A 16989-nucleotide genomic window follows, 5' to 3' on the forward strand; every position below is an offset into this window, starting at 1 on the left:
ACTCAGTTCGTATCCTCCAGCATACAGAATCATTCTCTCTGCATCCTGCATCTAGCTGTCAACCACCAAACACACGTACATACACTAAGAAGACAGATAGCATAAGTAGTTGCACCGAATATACTTCTCGCACCACTACATATTTCGCACAATGTCAGGTGGCCATCCACTGTAGCCGATGGGCACAAGTACACTGACCCAACACACACACTGGCTTGACGTGTGACCACAGCACCCTCATCATACCGAGGTCAATATCCGATCTGTTGTACAAAGGCTGGGTCTGTTCCCCTCGGCACAAAGGCATTACTGTTTCTCACCCTGACCTGCTACCTTTCTTGATTTCTACACCCATCTCCAGACTCTGGGATTACAAGAACATGTATTTTCACATGGCTTACCAGAATATTATACCATTTCCGCGATACTTCTCGATATGTAGCGCATAGCAATATCGCCTGCATAGCTATATCGCTTGGATAGTATAATTCTCAAGATATAGAGTGGAAATTATTCCTCTAGAAATCCCAAACTTTTGCAAGTGCAACGAGATGGAACGTGCTGTAAACCATGCAGAACGTGAAACATATCTTGTTTGCGAAACCCATTATGTGAAAACTCGAAGAAAAAAGATAATTCTACTCACGGATACCAATGTTGGTGATATAACAGATTCCAAGACGTCCGTACAATTTACAAAGTCAGCTAAGGTGTTTCTAATGTCTAGAGAACCAGTAAAAATGTCTTCCACACGTCTTTCACCTTCTAGATGCAAACAACACACACCGCAATCAATGTTCCCACAACCAAATAAAGCAGTCAACCAGACAACTTACATGGGAAGGAATAATTCTCCAGCACAAGCACACGTCCATATTGAATCTTCTCAAATTTCCACACAGAACATATGGTATCACGAAGGCTATTCAACACATACTGAGTATTAATTCGCTATTTAGCTGTCTAGAGGGCGCCACGGTTAGGTCAGATATATTCCTGTACCCCAATCGGCCTTTCCATTCAGACGGCTCCTACCGTAGTCCAGGAACTTGGATCGTTCCCACCATAGGCGACGACTGCCACACGCCACGCACCCCAAGACAGAATCGTAGGCCACATATATATTTGAAAGCTGTACTTAAAATTAAATATTACTATTGCAGCCTCACTCGAAAATGAGCGAAGTATCGGAAATACCCCCTCCTGTGGCTGTGGAAATAGAAATGTTCATATGTGTGTAAATTCCTAATGGACCAAACTGCTGAGAACATTGGTCCCTAGATTTACACACTATGTAAACTAACTTACGCTAAGGACGACACACACACCCATGACCGGGAGAGGACTCAGACCTCCTGCAGAAGGGGCCATGCAATTTGTGACATGGCGCCTCTAACCGCGTGGCCACGCCACGCAGCTGCAAATAGAAATATCTGTGCTATTCTCATGACCTGTGATAAATTTCCAAGTAAAAATATATCTTCTATTCCCTCTGCGGCTATCGCAGTTTTCCACCTCAAATCCATATCTTCCCTTACGACAGGACGTATCCATTTTCTTTGCACATGTCGGAACACACACACATATAAGCCTGATGCTCAAGGCGAATCTATCATGCATCCCCTACTACTAAGTATAACACTTCGCCAATAACTGAATGCTGGCGATATGAAACAATACGGGGGGAAAATTATTGATGAGTGGACATGTGTCGTAAGTTTTTCTTGCGAGTGATACCACTATGTCTTAGAAAGAGAAATGTAATCGTAATACAAACCGCCAGATGTTAAAAACACGATCGCAATGACTATGTTACTGTCACAATCGGTCATGATTCTACAATTGCTCACAAGTATCGCTAACGATATCAGTGTTAGAAACTATAGAAGCCTTATAAATCGAGATATGTCATTACCTCCGAATAAAGTGGTTTTTCCACACAAATACTGTGACACTGAATATTGGCGTTGATCACCAAAGTGTGTATTAACGGTCCGAAATTGCGGTTAAACGTCACCAACGTTGTAAGCTCGTAATAAAATCTCGAATTTAGAAAGTGATTTGGCTAAGGAAAGTGGTATGAAGCCAGTATTTGCAACTTCCTCATGCCGCCGCTAGATACGTCTGCAATATTCTGTGATATGTTCACTGGGTTATAGACGATGGTAGATTGAAAATGATCACATACAGTGGATGGTGTGCTGATTGAAGTAGTAAGAAATGTACACAGGCTTCTGTGATCTTTAATGTGTCTGCGATTTGGAATCAGGTTGTTCCATTAAGCCACATACCTGTGTTGGTTGCTATGGAGAAGTCTTTTAATGATTACAGCCAATAGTGAATCATACTTGTGGCACTCTCATATCTCGAAATGAGTCACCTGTCTCAAACCTAACTGCTACAGTAAAATTGCAACGTCGTTTTAGATAGTCCCTACGCATCTTGTAACTGATTCTCAGACTCTGTCCTGCCATAACTGCAGCTTTGCGCATGTGATCGTTCCTATTGAAGCCTGCGCTGAGCAGAAGTCGGAGAGAGATATTACCACGTTCTGCAACTCGTGTAGAAACAGGCTAAGATGAGTTAGTGCGACAGGGCCGTGTTTTGACCATTCGGTGGAAATGGGAACATGTTGTCATTGCTCCGCCAACCTTTTATGATGTGTAAGGTCAGCGCCAAACGGAGCCTGCTCCTGCAACACGAGGCAGTATAAAAGACAGTACAAACAGTTACGGTGGTGTTTCTTATTGGGAAAGTTAGGAAGACTCAACATCTTACAGGTACTGCAGTCAAAGGAGATCCACATCCCTCAGGTTCCATTCACGTCTATCACCCCAACATTCTATCATCGTTGCGAACTATAAAAGCTCCGCTAACTTCATCTGATAAAGAACTCAATAAGATTTTTATCACATGTCTCTCTTCCGATATATCTAAAACAAATACCGTATGCATGCCATCACCGAGCATATGTGGCAATCGCATTAAATATACAGGTATTGATCCATTGCACAGACCAGTGTTAAGTGTCAATGCCTGTACTGTAGGAGGAGGAGGACCATATCCCACAGACTATCAGTGGCAAGAGAGGCTCCCTGTGACCCTGAGTCTTTGTTTGAAACATTGTGTTTTTTCTGCTGTAACACACTTTGTTTTTTCCACTATGACTTTGAGGTCTGTGTCAGGTTGTAAACTGATGTTAACAAGTTTCGATATATTGCCTGTCACAAGAGTAGACGTCGCACAGTGTAAACCACGTTGTTGCTGCTGAACCCACAACACAGCACCCCCTCCCACCCCCCCCCCACCCCCCACATGCACACACAGTTGATGATTTTAAATAAAAGACAGTCACAACACAAAGAGAATGGAAGAGTTTCATAGCATTGTGGAGCATTTCCAAACTGCTGTCCAACAGTGATTGACGGCCTCTACATTTAAACTCATCTGTTACAGTGACATGATAGCTGGTGGCTCTATTTTCTGTTTCGATTGATTCGTCATATTGCAGTCATGTACATGATCACTGTTTTAGTGCTAGCCATCTCCAGAAAGTGTTGCCCCTCCACCAAGACTCTTTCTCCATCTCAAACAAGCGATGTCAGTCAATCATTATGTGGTAATTAACATTTTACCAGTGGATGGATGAGATGGAAAAGATGCCGTCAATGTATACTAATAATAAGGATCGCAGTTGATAATGCGTACAGTTTTAGCAATTCTACCATAATTTCAGCACCGACAAATGACACGGCAGCATGCTTCGCAGATTCTGTATCACTGCAAAACCACCCCTCCTCTACTCTGTGAGTACCATTGCGAATGTAGATAGATGACTGCGCAGTATGTCCATTCATTGTTAATTCTCGAATATACACATCAAAGTATACCAGATAACAATCTATATATTTCTAGCACTTCGAGCATATCGCGTAATTTACGATCTTTCTCTACACGGATAGGAGTCACAGGGTATTCTCGCATTCTTAGGATTAAGTTAGAGACTGAAAGATCTCCTCGCAATGTGTTTGACCAACCCACCCTGTATCGCTGTCACCGATTTAATCTGCAACTGACTGGAAGTAGACCACTAAACTCTGCGTCTCATGAAGGAATGGAGCCTGTGACTCCATAACTGCTGTTCTGCACCCATCCGAGTGCATAAGATTTCTCCAGATGTGCGGATGTTGAGGAGATTGGCACCCCTTATTGGTCTATAGTTGTAGATATGAAAGTGTTGTGATATAATAGCGGACAGTTAAGAAAAACAAGAAACGGGTGGTTTTATGCATAATGGAAATTCAGACAAACATAGTTTGAAGCATTTTACGTAAATCAACTACGCTATCAATTCTAAAGTATTGTTCTAGTGTCTAGGATGAGCACCAAGAAAGTATTGTTAAGAGGGAACATAAACACATGCAATCTTAAGGCTACATGGTTCTGCACTTAAAACAGGCTATAATGTTAGATCATTGCAGTTTCCGACCTATGTGTCATGTGGAATGCAATGCTGTTAATATTCCAATGTGAGAAATATATTTCCAGCGCATGACATGTGCCCTTCTTACAGCTTTCTCTACGATAAACTATGGTGACAAACCGTAAAATGAAGAAAACTACTTTCTTAAAACATCGATTCTGTGTGACACATGCACTCAGAAATTATTCAATGCTTGCTTCAGTCATATAGAAAATGATCGTCAGTAACGGACAATACCTCTTACAAGGAAACAGATAAACGCATAGCAGTGGTGTTTGACATGTGAAATTACACGTATTCTTTATTTAATCAATTTACGGTAGACAGGGCTCCCCCACTTGGGTAGAGCTGAAATCTGCAACCCCCACTCCCACTTCCCATGATGTAATAACTGAAGCACCGAGGAATGAAATGAAATACAGTATAGGAGCCACCATGAGGGGTCTCCTGCATATGTGTCTGTCGTCCGGACGCCGTCACAGACGTCAAAAACCACCCAATGTGCTAATTACAGATCATGACACTAAATACCACCGACCACGGACCAGATGTCAGCCTCCTTTGATCTCGCGACCCCAAACAAAACATCAGGTGGAGGCAACTCTTTGATATTGATACCTGAGAAATTCCTGTCGAATGAAATGTTCTCTCTCTCTCTCTCTCTCTCTCTCTCTCTCTTTCAAGTGGCTACTTCCCGCTCAACGAACGTCTGTCATGTGCCACACTAACCCCTCTTTTGTCGTGAAGAAAGTAGTGGATACCTGGTAAATAACCAACTGTGGATGTCTTGGAACTATTCCCTCACTCTATCAGATTGATTGGCAAGTTAATTTAATCGATGCCCTCTGTGTGGGACAGTTTTTGCTTGTCTTCTATTGGTAGATACTGTCACAGTTACAGTTACAGATGGATCTGAAAAGCCACTATATTGGTCATAAAATTTTCTGCATTTCTCACGACTTCAATTTAGCGTTGCATTTTTAAGTGATTCTTTACATATCACAACATTTATTGTATGTGATCATTCTCAGTCAACCATCATCCTCCTTGCGTATAACCCTGTGGAACCGCTGCTACACTGTCTACATGATATTCAGATAGAATGCATTACAAATAGTGTTTGTTAGTGTGGGAATTATCTAGTAGCGGCACGAGAGAGCTGCAGATATCGGGTTAATAGCACGTTCCTTAGCCGAATCACTTTCTAATTTCGGCGAGAGGGTAATTTTATCACGAGCTTACATTGCTGGCGACGTGCACCCACACCTTTGGTTGGCTAATACACATCCATGCGATCAGTGTCTATATTCAATGTTGTAGTGTTTGTATGCATGACCACTTCATTCAGAAGCAATACCATATGACGATTTATAAAACATATACGTTGATTAACATGGATATTGTTAGCGATACTTGTATGTGCCTGTAGAACCAAGAATGCTTTTTATGCAGGGTAACAGAAACATAGTCATTGCAATCGTGTTTTTAACAGCTGATCGCTTATAAGACAATTATGTCCCTGTTCCTAAGACATACTGGTACCACTCGCAAGAAAAACAAATGAGGCATGTGCGTCCATCGCGGATTTTCACTCAGTATTGTTTGGTGTCACCAGCATTCAGTTTTTGGCGATGTATTATACTTAGTTGGAGATGTGTGACAGATTCACTGTGATCAGCAGGATTATAAAGTAAGTTGTGTGGTGCAAAATTACTGTGGTGAGTGTTGTGGCATATGAAAAGGACAACAAATAGCCATAAGCAGGATGACAGATTTCACATGGAAAGTTATGTGCAGTCAGAAGGAGGGTATACATATTATTATTTCAATGTGAGATTCATCCCAGAGCCATAGCCATCAGGAGGATGTATTTCTGATACTTTGCTCATGTGAAATGTCACCAGATTGGGGCTGCCATCATAATATTTCATTTTAATTACAGTGATAAATATGTGGCTGCTTTCCTCAGATGACCCTGTCAGCTGTCGAGGTGTGTAGCAGAGGTAGCCAGTGTCCAGAACGAATTGATATTTCTGGCTTAAGGCTGTCGCAAGCTGCAGTTAAAAAGGAAAGTTCTAGCTCTACATCTAGTCAATTCTTGCCTGCAGGTGTGGAGCAAGTCCTGGCGGCGGCGGCCTCTGCACAGCTGAATAGTGAACCAATACTTAGTATGCATTGGACTATCTCCACAGTCGCATGTGTTGTGTGCATTCTCCATGGAAAATTGAGCGATTCAATGCAATCACTGCCAAGTGTTGGCACTGGATGTATTGATAACATCCGAACTCCAGTCATCTCTGGATGCCCTTCATAGCTGGGGTGGTGCATTCTGGCAGGCACATGCGTCCATGATTGTGGCTGCTGTCACGGCGGCAGTTTCGTCCGTCATCTGTGCATTGTCACTGGCGGTTTACAAGAGGATTTATGCACTGTGTGTGGACATCTGGGAAGTCAGTGGGCTGTCTGTACGAGTGTTTTCATCGATTTCAGGAATCTAGCCATGACAACTACTATGATCGTGAAACTTCCTGGGAGATTAAAACTGTGTGCCGGGTCGAGACTCGAACTCAGGACCTTTGCCTTTCGAGGGCAAGTGCTCTACGAACTGAGCTACCCAAGCACAACTCACGCCCCGTCCTCACAGCTTTACTTCTGCCAGTATCTCGTCTCCTACCTTCCAAACTTTACAGAAGCTCTCCTGCGAACCTGGAAGTTTCGTATCAGCGCACACTCCGCTGCAGAGTGAAAATCTCATTCTGCATACTAGGATCGTGGTTTTGTGCCCTCTATCTTGTACTGATATTCGTTGTTGTTACCATCTTATTACACAATAGATCCTTTCCTCCTCCTTATTTGCCTCCGTGTAACTGAGAGAGCAAACTTCGGAATTCGAAACTGCTTCCCTCACAAAATAAACTTAGCAGGCTTGTAGTGGTCGGATATTCCACAACTGTGATGGTATAAATCTACGCCGAAACCTGAAATTTTAACTATCCTATAATATCCTATCCTCAGCTACCTTCAACGTAATGGACTTCCTATCAAATGATGTAACTGTGACAGTATCCACCAGTAGGATGGAAGAGAAATCTAGATGAGTTTGGAAACTGTGCAGTTGCAGGATCAAATCTGTAGAAACACCCCAGTCCTAGTATCTACTAATAGGAAGCAGGGAAAAACTGTCCCATACAGAGGACATCGATTTAATTAATTAATCAGTCAATCAGGTAGAGTGAGCTAGTATCTGCAAGACATCCACACCTAGTGATTTACCAATTATCCACTACTTTCTTCATGACAAAAGAGGAGTTAGTGTGGCACAAACAGACGCTCACGAGGCAGGAAGTAGCCACTTGAGAGAGGGAGTGACAGAGAGAGAGAGAGAGAGAGAGAGAGAGAGAGAGAGAGAGAGTGAGAGAGAGCATGTGTTTGTGTCTTGACAGGAATTTCAGCATGTGTTTGTGTTTCGACAGGAATTTCTCAGGTATCAATATCAAAGAGTTGCCTCCACCTGATGGTTTGTTTGGGGTCGTGAGATCAAAGGAGGCTGACATCTGGTCCGTGGTTGGAGGTATTTAGTATCTTGATCTGTAATTACATTGGGTGATTTCTGACAACCTTGACGGCGTCCAGACGACAGACACATATTCGGGAGACCCCTCGCGATGGCTACTATACCGCACTTCATTTCATTCCTTGGTGCTTCAGTTATTACATGATGGGAAGTGGGGATGGGGGTTGCAGACGTCAGCTCCACCCAAGTGGGGGAGCCCTGTCTCCCGCAAATTGATTAAATAAAGAATATGCAACAATATATTATTGACAATGATTTGAATTTCGTGCTGTGAGATCCTTCCTCTCCAGCACAGAGTGAGTCTTTTTCTCAGTAGTTTTTTGTAGAGGGGTGGGGAGTGAAGGGGTGAGGTGTGGGGTAAGAGACATCCTCTCGTGGTAGCATCATGGACTAGCTCAGTCAATCCCTGCATGTCAAGGTGATCACACACACCAAAATTTTCCAACGAAACAAAACTTCGAATCTGCAGGAGTGTAATTATGTAATTAGAACATGTAGTTCCTGGATGTGAGCTTTTCCCGCCAGATAAAGAGACTCAGCCTCTGACAATTTAATTTTATACATGACAGCATATGTGATTGACATTTTGTATCATGAGATCCTCCCACTCCAGTACATACTGAGTCCTTTTCCCACCAGTTTCCAGGTCAGGGAGGATAGAGGGAGTGGGGATGCAAGGGGAGGACTGGGGGATATCCCAGAGGAGAAGGGGTTAGTCAAGTGTTGAATTTAATTAATTAGTCAATTAATTTGGTATCAAAAGTATACTTGTATCAGCAAGTGGGAGAGGGTTTGGGGATTTCCCAGAAGGTTGGTTGGTTTTGGGGAAGGAGACTGGACAGCGTGGTCATCGGCCTCATCGGAATAGGGAAGGATGGGGAAGGAAGTCGGCCGTGCCCTTTCAGAGGAACCATCCCGGCATTTGCCTGGAGTGATTTCCCAGAAGGGTGGTGAGGAAGTTGGGAGGGCGCATTTCTTAGAGGGATGGAATGTTCCCAGGGATCATAAATCAACCCCCAGGGGTTCATAAATCAGTTAACAGAACAATTGGTTTAGTGGAGGGGGAGAGGTTACATGAAAACCCACTTAGTAGAACAATAGGTTGAAGTCTTAAATCAGTCAGCTGTCACAATTTAATTATTTTCCACATCAATTTGATATCAAAAGTGGTGTAGGAACGCTGTTACCCTACTACTTGCGTTACAGCCTGGGGAACGTTTTCGTCGCATTCCCTGTATTATCTCGTCCTTCTGGAAGGCACAATGCATCAACACAGCTATGCATCTATCCTTGGGGACTATGTGGTACCTACCAGCAGGACAACGCATCGTGTTGCACAGCTCGCATAAAATGTGTGTTGGCTGAAGAGTACCAGGATGAGATTATCGTATCACGTGCGCACCAGACTCACTGGCTTAAACCAATCGAGAATCTGTGGTACCAACTTGATAGGGCTGTTTGCATCATGGATTCTCAACCGAGAAACCTAGTGCAGCTGACGGCGCCACTGGAGTCAGCATGGCTTCACATCGCTGCCAATACCTTCCAGAACCTCACTAACTCTCTTCCTGTAGGTCTTGCGCGAACTGCGCCGCAACAGATGGTTATTCAGGTTTTTGGCAGGTGGTTACATTAATGTGACTGGACAGTGTAGTTCTACATGGTCATGCCGCTCGTACCAATAACTTTAAGATAATTCGTCGAGCAAGAGAAAATAATCGCACTTTCTTGTGTATCTCCCACACTGCACAGACTGCAATCTATGGACGTTATTTTCATACCTATTTCTCCACTTACTATGAGCAACAGATTAGCAAATGGACGATCGACCACCCTGCGAGACAGGTAACAATTTACCAAGTGACAAAACTGTTTGGGAGCTCACTTTACAGGACAGCTGTGATGGAAACAGTGGTTTTAAAAGAACCAGAGATTTTCCCTTTCAACAGATACACCATCCCAGAGCATTTATAGCTCCCTTCATAACAATGGAAAGGGCTAGGCCTAAACAACCACAAGTGGCTGCAGCGACAGAATCGTCCCCAGTCCCACCCTAAACGACAGAGGCAGTGATCAATCTTCAATATCCTCAGATCTTCCAACATCATTAACAGTAACTGATAATTAATTGAAAACCTCAGCTGCCGACAGGTGTTGTTGATATACCTCGATGGAGACAGCTGAAAATGAGTGCCCCAACCGGGACTCGATCCCTGCATCTCCTGCTTACATGCCAGACGCTCTATCCATCTGAGCCACCGAGGACACAGATGAACAGCGCGACTGCAGGGACTTATCCCTTGCACGCTTCACGTGAGATCCACATTTCCAACAAAACCTGATGGCAACTGAGGGTTACAATTAATTATCATTTATTCTAGAGAAGCTGCACGGTCACCAATGGTATCTGTTCTTTCGAGAACAGTTACAATCTTCATATATATAGTTAAAGGCTACCCAGCCATTGACCTTCGTCTGTGCGAATGCGCATAGGTTGCCCTAACTCTTGCGGAAATCGTCAGTCTAATGTGCGCGAGTAATGAGTGGATGGACAAATATCTATTAGATACATTACGTATGTAGATTGTGGACAGTTGGGAATGTGGATCTCACGGGAAGCGTGCAAGGGATAAGTCCCTGCAGTCGCGCTGTTCATCTGTGTCCTCGGTGGCTCAGATGGACGCCGGCACGGTAGCTCAGCGTGTTTGGTCAGAGAGCTGGTTGGCCTCTGTAATAAAAAAAAAACTGAGTGGAAGGATCAACAAATGAACTTTAACGGATGTCATGTGATGTCCGCAACGAACAAACACAACGATCAACAACAAACAAAATGAAAAAAAGGATGGATAGAGCGTCTGCCATGTAAGCAGGAGATCCCAGGTTCGAGTCCCGCAAACATGAAATTGATAGACTGAGGCGATAAAAAGATTTCCGCGCGATGAACTACCAGTGCTACTGGAGAACGTTACACTTGGACAAAGACAACGGCTGCGGTATGTGCACGACGGGGCACCATCCGATTTTCTACCGTTCGTGGGACAGTACCTCACTGCAACGTTTCATAGGACATAGATTGGTTGAGGGAGTCCGATATCATAGCCTCCTCGTTCACCGGATCTGAATCCGTTGCATTACTGACGATGCTGATATTTAAGGGCACTGCTGTATGCCCAACCCATCCGTACATGTGTTACGGGAACGTGTGACCATTGCAGAGCGCCAGGATCTGGTGTATTTGAGAAAGTACGTGATTCAGTGCGAAGAAGGGCTGAAGGATGTCAGGATTCGTAGTAACTACGTACAGTGATACCGATAGTGTCTACTTCAACGTTAGAGACAGACGGGAATGAGAGGACAGATTGGCCAAAATCTAGTTTTGACCAATACTAACTCCTGTACGGATATGTGACACACTTTTTTTAAACAACCCAGGATGTAATATTAGTAACAAGATGCTCATGTCATTTTACATGCACGAAGTATTTCACGAATTATTAATTGCAGTTAGCTTTAGTGTTTTGGGGTATCTTACGAAGAGAATTTCGAATGGACTAATACAGCAAATATGTATAGTGAGCGAAAAATGCAAGTCACAGTTACATTGTGGATACCTAAAGATAATACCGAGCACTATTAAAATTTTATTTGTCAGAGAAATTATGATAAAAGATTTGAATGGAAGAAAGCAAAGAATTTTTTGGTGTGAAAATTTTGTGCAATAAAGGAAGAACATTGGAGTTTGTCGTTTTGTTGATGACGAGGCCATCACAGCCGGTACGCAAGCTCGGATCACACACAGATGTGGAACAAAATTGATCATACCGTTTTCAAACTATTCACTCCAGAATTCGCCCCAAACAATTCAGAAGCACTACAGAGAAGATAAATCTATATGGCCGGAGGGAGATTTGAACCCCAGTGCTCCCGAACACATGTCCTGTGCCTTAACCCCTCAGCACCGCTTCCTTGCACGATGTGATAGTGACTGAGAAGTGAGTTTATCATTCTTTACAGAGCGTCAATACGGTATATACTAAACTAGATCATTGGAAGCACCTGTAACATAAATTAATTTTATGGGTTAAATAAACGCTCGCAAGAAGTAGAATTAATGACTGTCGAAAGTTTCAGAATCAATGTAAAAAGAGGGTTGTCACATCATTTGAGTAGTTAGTAATTGCAAATTGTTTCGTTTCAGTAAAACTTAATGTAGGCGAGTTTCTATTTCGGAAGACATTTGTGCGTGTAATATGAGAACGAACAGTCGACACAGAGAAAGTTTCCCTGTGTAGGTTAGTTCGAAACTTGTCGTTCGGCGAGTTCTATGATAATACTGTCGCGCAGTTTATAATAGCCAGGTCTGGAGAAAGTGGGTTGGTGCGGATAAAAAGTGAAACGGGTAGTGCGGATAAAAAGCGAAACGGGCAGGTGGCTAGCGGAAACAGAAAGCCCCATACAGCAGCGCGCTTTAATAGGAGTGCCTCGCGCCGCGCCCTTTGTGTGCGTGGGGGGTGGAAACCAACTTCCCCGGGAACGAGAACTTGCAGGGAGAGAGATGTGCGATGCTGAGGTGTGCTGGCCCCGCGCTCCCCCAAATGTTCCCCGGGGGATGCTCGGTACAGCCGCGCGCAAATGAGATGAAGCACGCCTCGAGCATCAGCGCCACGTTAAACAAGGGCCTACAAACGGTAACGAAAATAAAGCTCCAGAGGCACCACAGAAGGAAGACAGGCTGAAAAGACCTTAAAGAGAGGTGCTCTAGACGCATTCAACGTATAACAGTGAAGCACAGGTTCAAGATCTGCTACGGGAGGCACGTACGAGCAATGATGGCACCTTCTTTTTCCTTTCGTTTCTGAGGTCCTCAGCTGTTCCTATATATTTGTATGAGTAAAAGTAGAAAAGCTGTTATTGGATGTTTCTGTGCTCTAAAAGTTGTTTTATGACACAATGTTATAATTTTTGCTTTCAACTACAGCACGATTTAGTCCCAGACTGTTTCATGAGAGTGGACATTATTGGATACTTCGTATTTTTTTTTTCCTTCGCGTAATATATGAAAGCTAAACTGAAATACGTTTCGCTGTAACGGAATCCAAGCTGTTCTCATTTATGTAGTGTAAAGGTGAGGGAAGTGAAGAGAATAACACGTACCACGCGATATAGGATCTGTTTCTAAGAAGAAAAATTAGTAAGCTGAGTACTGGCCTAACTTCAAAATTATTATTTTTGCGGTTGTGTGCTTCATGTGGAGTGTTCTCCATCAGAGAAAAAGGACAGATTTTGTCTTCGTGAGGCTCTAGTATATTAAATGGCCTGTTAAGTAGTATCTTACCGCTTTGATGAAGGGTAAGAGAATTAAAATACTTATTGATACATATCACCTAGGAAAGAATGGTAAAGTTTAGGAGGATTCTCAATTACGTGGAACTGACTTGAAAAGAAAACTTAGTTTACTGTGGCGAGAAGTGAAATGTGCATGATTGGAATAAGTTCAGTAGGGTAAAATACAAGATAGTTCTCATTTTCGTCGCTTCCTGAAGTCTAGAAGAGCAGTGTACTATGTAAACACTGAAAAGTGTGATCATGTACTCAGTGAAAAGTGTTGTGCTTTGGTTCGTGTACTCAAGATAAACCTATCAGTCCACACGTGTATAGAGACGGAATACTTGTGGAACTACGTATGTGTACCGCACTCCGTAAATCGAGATCGGTCAGGCGAGTTACAATTAAACGAAGTCGACCCTTTAGTCTCGGCATAAAAATAAGTTTGGATTTTAATAGACACGCGCGTTCTCAGTTTGATGTTGCTAGTGATGCCTATGCGCAGTTCTCACAACTTCGTCATCAAGGGCTTTCGTTTTGCCAGTGTCTAATCTCATTAAAGAAATGTAAACATTCGACATCGCACGATGAAAGAGATGATTAAGAAATCAGTTGGTTTTACATTATGAGAGCTTTCATTGGTTCATAAAACTGAATCTCGGTGATCGAGATATGAGCATTAGATTTTACTCATTATATTCACTTTCTGGTTCATTTCATACAAACTTTTTCAGTTCCATAAGAAATTTTTCCCATTCTGATAAAACTAAAAATGTATTTTAAACAGTAAATTTAACTGTTTGTCTGTGCTAGAGCTGATGAAAATCTCTACTAACAACAGTTATTTTTCGTATTTCCCCTCTTTTGGAAATTATTATTGCAGTTATTTGTGTCGGTGGTTATTGATCTGTTGTTACTTTATTGACTCATTTTGGTGTTAATTTAAACGTACGTTATACGTTTTACTCTGTCATTAAGCACTAGAAAAACATTAATGTAGCTATTTTCATCTTTTTTGGAACCCTTCAAAATATGATGATTGACAGTACATTTCATAAATTACGTTGCTTTTAAGCTATTCGTTGATATATGAAACTGACATATTATTAGGCACTACTTTCCTCGTGAGAAAACTAGTGATCCGTGGTGGTTAGAACCTGTTAAAATCGTGACAAATACAGACATTTATTTTGATTTCCTGCAGTAAATAGGCAAATATTTGAACATTTCCCGACCATTTAACACTCATATGCAGTTATAGACAGAAGATTTTCCTTAGTGTAATTGAAACAGGCATATATCAATGAAGTAAGTCACAGCATATCACTGCTGGCACATTTTAATGTACCATACTGTTCTGTACGTGCCCGTAACCAATATAAACAACTGGTAGTTTAACCTTAAAATATTTTGACCTTTTGTGCATTTAATAATTAACTTCATTTATGAAAAATAATTGTAGACAGTCACGAGGGCGCAACACAGAAAACGGATCCTAGCGAAGAGCATCGCGATTCTCATTAGCTTGTTTCTCACTTGACGGATGTCTTCAAGAAAGTCCTTTCTTCTACGTTTTGAAAGCACGAAGAGCATTCATAAGTTTCAGAATTGTGTAAGACTATCAATAGAAAGACTTTTAAAGCAGTTTCTTCTGTTACGGCTTTGTACTCCTTTATACTTCCATTTTCTATAGCTATCGCAGAGTCCCAATTGTGGAGTTTCTCCGTAGATATTCGCTTCCATATGGCAGTTATAAGAGTCGAGGGACATGAAAGGGAAGCAGTGGTTGGGAAGGGAGTAAGACAGGGTTGTAGCCTGTCCCCGATGTTGTTCAATCTGTATATTGAACAAGCAGTAAAGGAAACAAAAGAAAAATTCGGAGTAGGTATTAAAATTCATGGAGAAGAAATAAAAACTTTGAGGTTCGCCGATGACATTGTAATTCTGTCAGAGACAGCAAAGGACTTGGAAGAGCAGTTGAATGGAATGGACAGTGTCTTGAAAGGAGGATATAAGATGAACATCAACAAAAGCAAAACAAGGATAATGGAATGTAGTCTAATTAAGTCGGGTGATGCTGAGGGAATTAGATTAGGAAATGAGGCACTTAAAGTAGTAAAGGAGTTTTGCTATTTGGGGAGCAAAATAACTGATGATGGTCGAAGTAGAGAGGATATAAAATGTAGGCTGGCAATGGCAAGGAAAGCGTTTCTGAAGAAGAGAAATTTGTTAACATCCAGTATTGATTTAAGTGTCAGGAAGTCATTTCTGAAAGTATTCGTATGGAGTGTAGCCATGTATGGAAGTGAAACATGGACGATAAATAGTTTGGACAAGAAGAGAATAGAAGCTTTCGAAATGTGGTGCTACAGAAGAATGCTGAAGATTAGATGGGTAGATCACATAACTAATGAGGAAGTATTGAATAGGATTGGGGAGGAGAGAAGTTTGTGGCACAACTTGACCAGAAGAAGGGATCGGTTGGTAGGACATGTTCTGAGACATCAAGGGATCACCAATTTAGTATTGGAGGGCAGCGTGGAGGGTAAAAATCGTAGGGGGAGACCAAGAGATGAATACACTAAGCAGATTCAGAAGGATGTAGGTTGCAGTAGGTACTGGGAGATGAAAAAGCTTGCACAGGATAGAGTAGCATGGAGAGCTGCATCAAACCAGTCTCAGGACTGAAGACCACAACAACAACAACATTGACTGATACGCTGAATGGCCAGATGAAAGCGTCTATCCTAAAATGCTTCTGACGTGAAAAGACCAACGCGAATTTCCACTTTTATCTGAGTGAAGTGAAATCATATTAACTGCCTTTACTTCACATGTGCACGTCTCCAAAAGTGTGGACACGAATATGCTCGTCCAGATAACGGAGCATTTCTATACTATTATGCGATATTGTGTACATACTGACGAAAGAAACTATGCGTTGGTATTGAATGCTTCCCGCCTTCCTGTTAACTGGTGTGATGAAAGTGGAATGTGCGTTGTAATGTCGTAATGAAACATTCAAAAATAGTTGTGAGCAAGAGAAATGATACAGGTGATGTTCTGCAGGTACACTGCCTACGCACACCGTCCGTTGTGTCGATTATCGAAAGAGATTTAAAATCTTATATTGAGAATAGTTCTGCGACTGTTATTGATCAAAAATTATGTTTCCGTGAGTGCTAGGAAAAATATTAGCAAATGCCGAGAGCAAGCATGTCGCAAAAATAATCCCAGTACCTTGCCGTTCTAATGCGGGGCGATACTGAAGCGACATAAAATATTTACCTGTGTAGTCGGTTACCCGAAACAGCATTTTGCCGTATTTATTAAGGCAAAGGAGGATTTTACCCGTCTTTGCATGCAGAACTACCTACAGGATTCAAAACACTTTTCCATCTTCTCAGCACATGTTTTATGCAACAATTTATCAAAACTAATTTTTCAAAATGTTTACAGCATGTGAAACGGTTCAATGAACTGCCTGAATGAAGACAAAAAATGAAGACTCAAACTTTCCGACTTTTTTAATGTGGATCCTAACGGTATTTTGACGTTACAAAGGCTAATCGGTAGGAATACCTGGACATCCATATTTAACTTCCTG

This window comes from Schistocerca piceifrons, chromosome X, assembly GCF_021461385.2.
Source record: "Schistocerca piceifrons isolate TAMUIC-IGC-003096 chromosome X, iqSchPice1.1, whole genome shotgun sequence".
NCBI classification, from domain to species: Eukaryota; Metazoa; Arthropoda; class Insecta; order Orthoptera; family Acrididae; genus Schistocerca; species Schistocerca piceifrons.